Raw genomic sequence first — 12,097 nt, forward strand, 5'->3', positions numbered from 1 at the left:
CTTCCTAGGGAAACAAACTGTTCCAACGAGGAGAGGGTTCCCAACAGACTCATCCACTTCCTTGCAGAACACTTCTGCTTCTTTAGAAAAGATTGCAGTTTCAACGCTTGCTCCGTCCTTAAGGGAGACGGAAAAGCCCGAAAAACTTTACTCTGAATCACCATCCTCAAATAAAGTATCTTTTGCGATGGTATCAGAAGAGACTTGTCCCTGTGTAAAAGAAGACCCAATTCTTCTGTTAGTCTCAAAGTTATCTGAAGATCCTTCAGGCAGTGATCGTAGGAGTGAGCTCTGAAAAGCCAATCTTCTAGATACAGGGAGGCTCTGATGCCTCTTGAGTGCAGTATTCTTGCTACATTGAGCATTAGTTTCGTGAATATTTGAGGGGCGGTGTTGAGACCGAAACACAGGGCTCGAAACTGAAACACTTCGTCCTTGAAAACGAAGCTCACATAATGCTTGAAGCTCGGATGAATGGGGATGTGAAAGAAAGCGTCCTGGAGGTCTAATGAGACCATCCAGTCGCCCTTTCTTACCACTGCAAGGACTGACTTTGATGTCTCCATGGAGAACTTCGTCTTCTGGACAAAAGTGTCGAGTCCACTTATGTCCAGGACTGGACGCCATCCCCCCCCCCCCCTTCCTTTGGCTTGCGGCTAGAGAAGGAAGTTGGTAGGACCTTTCTTGCCGTCTTTGAAACCAAATCTTGGGTGGCCTTCTGGGTTAACGCGGATGAAATCTCTCAAATCAATTTTTGTGGAAAGAGAGAGTAAGAGAGGTGCATATAGCAATTCTGATTTCTGAAAGGGAGTACAGTAACCCCAAGAGACAGAAACAAACACATTGAGCTCTTTTCTTAAGGATCCCTGCTGAGAAAAGCGCAGCCAACTCATTAGATCCTTCTCGTAACGCCTTATCCATACAGGACATGATGTGGATTAGACTAGCAGTGTCACCCTCTTTAAGGGCAGAAACCTTCTTCCCAAAGGCTCCCAGAGTCCAGTCGAGGAAATTGAACACCCCCAAGGCTCTAAAGACGCCTTTGAGAAGATGATCTAACTCTGAAGTTGACCAGAGAATCTTGGTCTTCCTCATGGCCGACCGACGGGGAGCGTCTACTAGACTTGAAAAATCTCCTTGGGCAGAGGCAAGAACTCCCAAGCCGAGAACTTCTCCCGTCTCGTACCAGATACTAGATCTAGATGCCAGTCTAGTCGGAGGAAAAGCGAAAGCCGCCTTTCCTTGGTCCTTCTTAGACTTCATCCAGTCTCCCATCATCCTTAGAGCTCTCTTTGATGACCGTGACAGAACCATCTTGGTAATAAGAACCTTCTTCGACGCCTTCCCAGCGTGAATTCTGAGGGCGGCGAACGTGGAGCAACGGGCACAAAAGAATCTGGAAACTCATCGTTAAAAACTTTCATGAGTTTCTTAAGATCCACTGAAGGGACGAAAAGACTTAAAATCTTCTCCTTCTGATAACTCCTCAAAAAATTCAACAGAGGAAAGGTGATCATCGATGTCTTCCTCTGACAAAGCCCTAACGGATGTAGCGACGTTGTGCTTATCAGGATACATTTCATAAAGGTCCTGACATCTGACTTCAAGAGACCCCAGATCATCTCTTCTGTCGCCTTGTTGATCTAATGCTTGACACTCGGTAAAACGCTCGCGATCGGAACTAAGGTGTTCTTGATCTCAACAACCGATTTGACTAGTGTCATCAGGAAGTCCGAGGCTCTCATCCTCAATGTCATGCCTCACTTCTTGACTCCCGGCATCACGTAAAGTTGTTCGACGCTCTATGTCAAGTTCTGTTTGACGCTTGACGTCGTGTCTGGCTGCTTGCCGCTCAGGACGCTGGACGCTCGACGTCACGTTTTGCTGGACGCTCGACGTCTAGTTTTGCTGGACGCTCGACGTCTAGTTTTGCTGGACGCTCGACGTCTAGTTTTGCTGGACGCTCGACGTCTAGTTTTGCTGGACGCTCGACGTCTAGTTTTGCTGGACGCTCGACGTCTAGTTTTGCTGGACGCTCGACGTCTAGTTTTGCTGGACGCTCGACGTCTAGTTTTGCTGGACGCTCGACGTCTAGTTTTGCTGGACGCTCGACGTCTAGTTTTGCTGGACGCTCGACGTCTAGTTTTGCTGGACGCTCGACGTCACGTTTTGCTGGACGCTCGACGTCTAGTTTTGCTGGACGCTCGACGTCACGTTTTGCTGGACGCTCGACGTCACGTTTTGCTGGACGCTCGACGTCACGTTTTGCTGGACGCTCGACGTCACGTTTTGCTGGACGCTCGACGTCACGTTTTGCTGGACGCTCGACGTCACGTTTTGCTGGACGCTCGACGTCACGTTTTGCTGGACGCTCGACGTCACGTTTTGCTGGACGCTCGACGTCACGTTTTGCTGGACGCTCGACGTCACGTTTTGCTGGACGCTCGACGTCACGTTTTGCTGGACGCTCGACGTCACGTTTTGCTGGACGCTCGACGTCACGTTTTGCTGGACGCTCGACGTCACGTTTTGCTGGACGCTCGACGTCACGTTTTGCTGGACGCTCGACGTCACGTTTTGCTGGACGCTCGACGTCACGTTTTGCTGGACGCTCGACGTCACGTTTTGCTGGACGCTCGACGTCTAGTTTTGCTGGACGCTCGACGTCACGTTTTGCTGGACGCTCGACGTCACGTTTTGCTGGACGTCACGTTTTGCTGGACGCTCGACGTCACGTTTTGCTGGACGCTCGAGATCATGTCCTGCAGGACGTTCAACGTCACGATTAGTAGGACGCTCAGCGCCTCGCTCTGTTGGACGCTCGACGTAACGTCTGGCCGCTTGACGCTCAATGTCTCATCTGGCTGCTTGACGCCTGGCGTCACGTTTGGTTGCTTGACGTTCGGGGTCATGATTATGTCCGCTTTCTTTATGAGGAATAGTCTCACGACATTTAACGGGGGAGATGTAAAGACGTCCGTCGCCAAGAACCTCTCGACTAATAGCCTTACGCCGCTTGGCGTCCAAAAGAGAAGCTTCCTGACGTTCAGGATCCAGGCATGCTACTCTTTTATTGTCTGCAGATTGGTAACTTTGCAAAAACGAAGTCTCTCTCTGTTGCATCTCTTGTAGCATATCAAAGAACGCTCAGAGCGTCCAGAGGGCGATAACCAGTCTGAAGGCGGAGGAGGAGCATGAACTGAGGTCATGCCTGGTTCATACAACTGACCAGCAACTGGAAGAGCTGGACGCTTCTTGACAGAATCCGATGTCCTTGAAGGACGTTTGGCAGGAGAGCTCTCTTTAGAAGAAGGAAAACGCTCCGGACTGCTCCAATGACTACAACCGACTACAACCAGGAGCTTGTGGTGTCATGGTAGGACGCTGGTCGACTTTGTCCATCTTCCTCTTAACTTGGTCTGGAAGCATGACGCCAGCCCCTTTTAGGTACGATGAAACCACTTTTACCTCGCCTTTCCTATGGTGAGGGCGAACGTCCTGTGAGACGTCAACAGGCACGCTCGAGGGGATGTCTGCTCGGGAGCTAAAGCCTCTCGTTTCCTTTCGTCGTTCGACATTTCTTCTCCAAGGGGTCGAGGAGCTTGGAAGAGGTCTAAGACTGGGAGAACGACAGGCCTAAGCAGGCGCACCCTCCACTGCACTAAATAAATTCACTGCACTTTTAGCACTGTCACATTTTAACTGCTTCACATCGGACATCAATTGCGTTCTGTCCGCATCGAGCGATTAAACCCTCGCGCCCAGAGCTTGAATAGCCACCATCATATCCTTTAGCGTAGGCTCATTAGCAGTAACAGTAGTGGGATCTGAAACTACCACTACAGGGGAAGGAACAGGTTCGGTGACACGGGAAGAGGAAAAGTCTCTGGAAGAACGAGAAGAACTTCGTCTCAGCCTATGTCTCTCAAGTTTACGAGTATAGCGGTCAAACTCTAGCCACTCACTCTCGAATAAAAGAATGCATTCGTCACAACGATTACCCAACTCACATACTTTACCTCTGCATTTAACGCAGAGAGAGTGGGGATCAATAGAGGCCTTAGCAAGCCGGGTCTTACACCCACTCACACACATTCTAAAAGTTAAAGGGGGGGTGGCCATTTTGAATATTTATATGAGAGATCAACAAGCAAGGGTCAAAATATCAAAATCTGAAAGTAATCCAAGAGTATCCAAAAGAAAATCCAAACAAGCGAGAGTCAAAACCAAATTATTGTACATCACCAAAATACAGTAAACTGCAATAAATCAGGTAAATAGCGAGTAGAAATATCCAACAATGTCGCCGGTTGCGGCGGCAGGGAAAATCTGAGGAATCATGGAATTCTTCCAGGTACCTCGCTGGAGGGCACGCAGGTGGTACACCTGGCTATCAAATCGGTGATTGGCGCGAGTTTTGAAATTTCTGCCGTGACGTCGGGGACGTAAGCTATATACAGTAGACTCCCGGCATACGGCGTCCCCAGCTTACGTTTTTTTCACGTTACGGTGTGGAATATATGTTTTTTCGTCCCCTCATTACGACATTTTTCCCCAACTTATGGCATCGAATTCCAAAACTCAAACTTGGCGGTTTTTACGCGTACGACTGTGCGATTCACTAGCCTACCACCACATTCATACGTCACTAAGAAGCTGGTCTGCTATTGGTCGGCGTCACGAAGATGCCGATATCTATTGGCCGAAATCCCTCCCACAATGCCTGAGAGAGATGCTGCCTCTCTCTCTCTGTTATTCGCTCGCTCAGTTCAGAATCGCACGAGCGTTTCGTAAAGACGATCTCGTGTGAGTGCTTGCGATGTATTTTTTGTGCATTTTAGTGCTTAATTCTAACTTTAATTCGTTAGCCATGGGTCCCAAGATTGCTAGTGATGTTAAAGGGAGAAGTAAGAAGATGATTACTATGGAAACGAAGCTGAAGATATTAAAGAAATACAAAAAAGGCATGCGCATTGTTACCCTCGCTAGTATGTATGGCCGTAACCAGTCTACGATTGGTACAATTATCAGGAACAAGGAAACCATTAAAGCAAGTAAGTCTTCTAAAGGCATGACTGTCCTTGCCAGTGGAAGGACCTCAATCAACAACGAGATGGGAGAGACTCCTTCTACTATGGATTAAAGAGAAGGAAATCGCTGGTGATACACTCACGCAATTGGTAATTTCGCACAAGGCGAGTGCCATCTTTGCCGATCTCGTGGAAGCCCAGAGAGACGGCGGAGACGAAGGAACGTCGCAGCAAGCCCCAAGAGTTCAAGGCTTCTCATGGGTGGTTTGATCATTTTAGGAAGAGGACTGGTATTCACTCAGTCGTCAGGCATGGAGAGGCGGCCAGTTCTGACAAGAAAGCACCAGAAGAATTCCTCACGAAGTTTGAGAAATTAATTTCCATAGAAGGCTACATTCCTCAGCAAGTGTTTAACCGAGATGAAACTGGCCTTTTCTGGAAGAAAATGCCCCGCCGTACATATATCACAGTTGAAGAAAAACTTCCTGGCCATAAACCAATGAAGGACAGATTTACGCTCGCATTTTGTGCAAATGCCAGTGGGGACTTAAAAATTAAGCCCCTACTGGTATACCACTCAGAGAATCCTCGTGCCTTCATGGCACAAAATATCACGAAGGAGAGGCTCTCGGTATTTTGGAAGTCTAATGCCAAGGCATGGGTCACGAGGACCATATTTATTGAGTGGATAAATGTCTGCTTAGGTCCTGCTGTCAAGAACTTTTTAGAAAAGAACACACTTCCTCTCAAATGCCTCCTGGTACTGGACAATGCCCCTGCTCACCCTCCTGGCCTCGAGGACATCATTCATCCTGACTTCTCCTTCATCAAGGTTCTCTATCTGCCACCAAACACCACCCCTCTCCGCCAGCCTATGGACCAGCAAGTGATTGCCAACTTTAAGAAGCTTTACACAAAGCATCTGTTCAAAAGATGCTTCGAAGTGACCAAAAGCAATCAACTCACCCTCCATGAATTTTGGAAGGGGCATTTTGACATCGATCAATGCCTGAAGATGATCGACAAAGCTTGGAATGAGGTTTCACGGCGCACCTTGAACTCCTCATGGAAGAAACTGTGTCCAGCTGTTGTGGCAGAACGAGACTTCGAAGGTTTCGATCCCTCAACCGAAGATGAGGCCGTTGATGATCCTGCCCCTGAGGGTGATGTTGAGGAAATAATTTCAATCGGGAGGTCCATGGGGCTTGTTATCGATGAGGCTGACGTCCATAACCTTATCGAGGAGCACAGGGAGGAGCTTACGACTGAAGACTTGAAGGAGTTGGAGGCAATGCAGTTGACCATCATTCAAGAAGAGCACAGCTCTAGTGGTGGCGAGGACGGGGGGAGACTGACGAAACGACATTGGAAGAAATAAGGGAAGCTATTGGTTGGTATGAAAAACTTACGAATTTCATTGAAAAAAAAAAAAAAAAAAACACCCAGAAAAACTTCACACAGGTCGTCTTATGGAGAGAGTTAATGACAAGTATAAGAGTCATTTTGGAAATATGTTGAGGAATCATCAGAAACAGGCTTCTTTGGATAGACACTTCTCCAAAAGAGAAGTGTCAGAAAGCAAAGATGATAATAGTAATTCTATTAAAAAAAAAAAAAAAAAAAAAAAAAAAAAAAAAAAAAAAAAAAAAAAAAAAAAAGGTAATTTTTCAAGTTCTAAAGAAAAGAAAATAAAAAAAAATTTCAAAAGACAGTTTCAAGTGTTTAATAGTAAGAATAAATTTATTAAGTGTGCATAACATGATTAGCATCGATACGTTTTTATATCTGCTGTCTCCTCCCCCCTCTGCCTCCACCCACTACCAGCTCAAGTCACGTCACTCCAAAGGTAAATAAAATAAAATTTTTCCTTTACAGTGCAGTACAGTATATAATTTTTATTTATACCTGTAATGTTATTTAATTATACAGTATACTGTACAGTACATGTATATTATGTATAAGTATACTGTAGTACAGTGCTTACTATACTATTTTGTTACGTACTAATTTTCAATGTTTTTACCTGGGGTTGTGCACGCATTAGCTATTCTATTGCCCGCCATAAGACATTTTCACCGTACGATACCAAGTCCGGAACCGATTAATGTCGTATGGCGGGGGCCTACTGTATATAGCTACCTGGTAAGTTATAGGTTTAAAATTAATTATAACAGAAAATTCCCTGGGGAGGAACTCCGAAGACGATTCCCGAGGAACAACATAAAAATAAGTATTGCGCCCTCCCTTCCCCAGTCGATATCCACAGGAGAAGGGAGAGCGGAGTAACTGTAATAAAAAAAACACAACTACAATTATTCAAATCAGCTAAGAATATTCACTATTAGTGAGAACCCGTGATCCTATGAAGGGAAGTGTTCCCACGGAGAAAAGCTGAAAAGTTAAAATTACAATTATAATTTCACTAAAAATAATTGAGTCAAACAATTGGAAACACAACCTAACCCGCAAACGTGAAAGGTGCTCTTCCCAACAGTACACTGTTGTTGAAAGGTGAAAGACCTTGAGAAGAGAAAGACCGTAGTCAATCTCTGAGAGGCCACATTCCCTTCGCTCAGTAATTTATATTTCCCGTAAGAAAAGGGAAAAGGCGAAGACAGTAGTTGAATGAGGAGGGTTCAGGCGAAGACAATAGTTGAATGAAGAGGGTCCAGGCGATGACGATTCCCCTGCGGTGGCCGAGTCAACGGTTATATGCTGGCCTTTTTCCGGTGCTAATGTACATATACACACACGCGCACGACACATATACATATACATACATACACATACATATACATACACATACATATATATATAAGAAAACGTAAGTTAAAAGACAAAAATTAATGGCAGTCCACAATAGGCGAGGAGGAAGAGCGGAAACAACTGCTCTCTTTCCAGCCAAAAGTAAAGTGAGCTAAATCACAGGTTACCGCTTCAGTAATCCATACTTGAAACTATTTTGGTGTACAGTGAACCCTCGCTACTTCGCGGTTCGACCATCGCGGATTCACCACTTCGCGGATTTTTTCCATAACCCATATATATACAGTAATATATATATATATATGTATGCATGTATTTATGTATATATGTAGGTATGTATATGTGTATACATATAAATATATATATATATATATACACACACACACACACACACATAAATATATATATATATATATACACACACACACACACACACACATATATATATATATATATATATATATATATATATATATATATATATATATATATATATATTATATAATCTATATATCTAAAGTAGGAAGATGTGATGTAGTTCTAAGGGAAAAGTATGGGAAATATGTCTGGGTAATAAGCAAAGCTCTACCTCCAGTTTGTTTCTACATTATGATCAGAGATTAATGTAAACAAAACATTGGTTGCCATTTTTTATCGTGCTTTTTAGCATGTTTAGGAAATACATGATATAAAATCACCTTTAATATTTGTGCCTGTTTTAGTTTAGGGTACTGTAGTACATGCATTAAGTGTTCTGTACATTAAAGGGTAGTTTGTTAACAGTACTACGTACAAGGGAAGGTTTTAAAAGTCTGAATATACATGTTGAATAAATAGGTAAATATGGTGTCACTACTTCGCGGATTTTCACCTATCGCGGCCGCGATGGAACCTATCTACCGCGATAAACGAGGGTTCACTGTATTCCAATGTTGATAATTTTCTTAATTCACGTAGGCCTAATGTAATATACCAACTTTTAGTGTTCCAAGTGCACTGCTGATCTAAGGCAAAACACTTAAGACACCACAGACTCAGTCACAACACCCCCGTGACCCCTACTATTACGAAGTCATGGTCATGGTCATAAAAGTAAGTCATTAATTTCTTTAACTTTAATGTGTTAGTTTTATTATATTTTGTTAGATTGCGAAGCTCAGCATTACCAATTGCCAATACATACAAGGGTGATGTTTTATTTTCCTGTGATCGTAAGTGAGAAACAAGAACCATTATATTTAACGTTGGTAATATTAGCGTGCGCAGCTCAACAATACCGCTTGCCAGTACATACAAGCTTGGTGTTTTATTTTCATGCGAGCGAAGCAAGCTAATGGCGAAACAAGAACCATTATATTTAATGTTATCGTAACAGTACTAACGTTACCGTAACGTGAGTGAAGTGATATAACAAAGGGCATTATATAGGGTTTGTGACCTGGGAACTTCTAGGTTAGGTTAGGTGGGTTTGTTAGGTCCTGTACCCGTTTTGTACTTTTTTATATATTGTGTAAAAGGTATATGGAAAAATTCTTTAAAATACACACAATAATACCATATCATTGCTAACGTTAGTAATTCCACCGTAACGTTGGTAACGCTGTGTATCACCGTAGCGTTGCTAATGTTACCGTTCGCTGTACATAGGTGAGTTAAGTGACACCGAATTTGAACAAGTCATTATATTTAACCCTTTTAACCCCAGGCTCTTTGGAAATTTCCAACCCTTAACCTCCAGGGGGTTATTTTTTTCCCCAGCACATTTTGCAGTATATTTTTTTTAAATTGCTCTAACAGCCTTAATTTTTGTCATAGAGAGGTAAGGTTGGTCTTATTCTCTTGGAAAATGCCTGAATTTTCTCAAAAAATTATCAAAAATATGAAAAAAAAAATTTTTATAGCATTTTTTAGCAAGGACGTACCAGTACGTCCATGGGGGTAAAGGGATGGGTTTTGTGAAACGTACCAGTGCGTCCTTTGGGGGTAAAAGGGTTAAGTATTTTAACAAAATATATATAATAAAAGACATTATATTTAATCATCTTAACAGAAAATATGTTTTCCTGTAGAAAATAACGTGATTTAACCGGTTTTCACCTTCATTTCATCCGTAATAACAACCAATTCGGCAACTTAAAGTTAGTCGAATTGGTTGATCAGTTCGTTTGCATTTGAAATGAAGGTCAAATTCGGTGAAATCACGTTATTTACTATAGGAAAACATATTTTCTGTTCGAAATCATACCCTGTAATACAATAAAACTTTACCAAAAAAACTATAAAATACACTCAGTAAGTTAGTATTTCCAACCTCTTAATTGTACTATTCTTTAATCTTATCTGAACATCTTTTAATTTCCTTACAACTCAAACACATGGAAACCACGATTGCAAGACAAGCAGTGACCAGTTGGAAAAAATATATGGTTTATATATTTGGCAAGAAAAATATGCTAATCTCCGTAAGAAACGCTTTGGTCAATGTGAAAGGATGAGCTCCTTGTGGTGGCCGGTGTGACTGTCTGAACCAACCCCCGGTCTCACAATACTCCTTTATAATCTGCGCATGCGCGAACATTACCGTTTGCCAGTGCATACGAGGTTGATGTTTTATTTTCCTGTAATATTAGCGTGCGCAGCTCAACATTACCGCTTGCCAGTACATACGAGCTTGATGTTTTATTTTCATGCGAGCGAAGCGAGTTAATGGCGGAAAAGAACCATTATACAATGTCAAGGAGAATTCTGAGACCGGGGGATCGTTCAGATTGTCACACCGGATGGTAGTGTCCTTGCCTGTTGATTGCCAGACGGGGCTTCGAGTCCCACTCGATCGTGGGTTTCTTTGGTCGCTGCAACTTCACCATCCTTGTGAGCTAAGGATGGGGGGTTTGGGGGAGCCTATAGGCTTATCTGTTGAGTCATCAGCAGTCATTGCCTGGCCCTCCTTGGTCCTAGCTTCCCTAGCTTGGATGGAAAAGGGGCTTGGGCGCTGATCATATGTATATATGGTCACCCTCTAGGGCATTGTCTTGCTTAATAGGGGAATGTCACTGTCCCTTGCCTCTGCCATTCATGAGTGGCCTTTAAACGAGGGCTTGGGTTTATTAGCCTACACTAGTTTGTGATTATCTACAGAAAACCTAAATCACTTACGGTACTTTTTCTCCTTAGAATTCGTTCAATATTTACGTATATTTCTTGGAAATATCTACGGTATTACAATTAGCAATAAATAGAAGTTAACATCTCGGTAGCAGCACGCCAAAGACCAAAACAAACAACTGACACAACCATTGCTGGAATAGTAGTAGTATCATTCATATTTTCGAGGAGCTCCTTTCAACAGCTCTCCTTAAATGTCCATCCATTTCTTATAAGCGGGAGCAATCATTATTGGTTATTTTAATGATTTCTATTTTTTTGCGTTAAGAAATGAACGTATTTCCAATTCATGATTTCTGTAAGGAGGATTTTATTTACTAGTTTTATTTTCTTATTTCCTAGATGTTTCATTTGAAAAGTTACCTTAACGACGAGGATGATATATACCAGTAAAATCTCAAATCCATGTTTTATAGCAAACTAAAGCCTTTATACTATGAAAAGTCATTATCGTTATTATTCTGGATACATTTCTTTAATGCAGTCATGTTAAATAGAATTTCTTTATCCTTTGCATTCAACTCAGATTCTTTTTGTACATCTGATAAGCTTGTATCTTAACTATATGTTATATGTTTGTGCAATTGTTTAAGGTATATGTAACATTTAACATATTTAGTTGCCAAATGAATAAAATTTGTTTGATAATAAGTTCAGCTAAAAAACAGTTAGGACACTTCATCTGAGAGCAGCCTGTAAGCTGCGATGCATCTGCGAAAGAAAACTTGGGGAAAATATATAAAAAAAAGACTAGTAGGAATAAAACTCGTTTCATTCTTATTATGCCAAGCAGTACGAAAATGAAGTTAACAGGGAATCATGGTTTCGTCTAGAACAAAATGGTAAGGAATAAGAAACCATATATAGTATGAACCTGTCAGTTTACCGTAGTCTACCAATGATCTATGTCGACAGAAAACAAAATGGGCCGATCTAGTTTATTCGAGAGAGTAGATAAAACTCACCTTACAAGTTCCCTCTGTGGTAGTAATGGACGACCTTCGAGTTACAACTCACCAACCAATGACAACAGTTACCTGACAACTCCTAAAGGTGTGAACGAACTGTCTCCCTCGTCACTATGGCATTGTTTTCCGACAACTCCTACAGGTGTAAACAATCTAACTACCTCATAA

General features: G+C 42.5%; 1 protein-coding gene across 7 annotated transcripts in view; it reads right to left on the reverse strand.

The window, feature by feature from the left end:
• Nucleotides 1-12,097, reverse strand: part of Spf45 (splicing factor 45) — a 207,228-nt gene that overhangs the window by 175,576 nt on the left and 19,555 nt on the right. The window contains exon 1 of one of the 7 annotated variants that reach the window (XM_068353528.1): nucleotides 11,927-12,056. The exons of 5 other annotated variants lie outside the window; for them this stretch is intronic. The gene's annotated coding sequence lies outside the window, so the exon portion shown is untranslated. Of the gene's footprint in view, nucleotides 1-10,952; nucleotides 11,111-11,926; nucleotides 12,057-12,097 lie in introns of those variants that run through there. One more of the 7 variants, XM_068353527.1, reaches the window with a different exon arrangement.

The sequence above is a fragment of the Palaemon carinicauda genome, chromosome 30 (genome assembly GCF_036898095.1).
Source record: "Palaemon carinicauda isolate YSFRI2023 chromosome 30, ASM3689809v2, whole genome shotgun sequence".
In the NCBI taxonomy this organism is placed as follows: domain Eukaryota; kingdom Metazoa; phylum Arthropoda; class Malacostraca; order Decapoda; family Palaemonidae; genus Palaemon; species Palaemon carinicauda.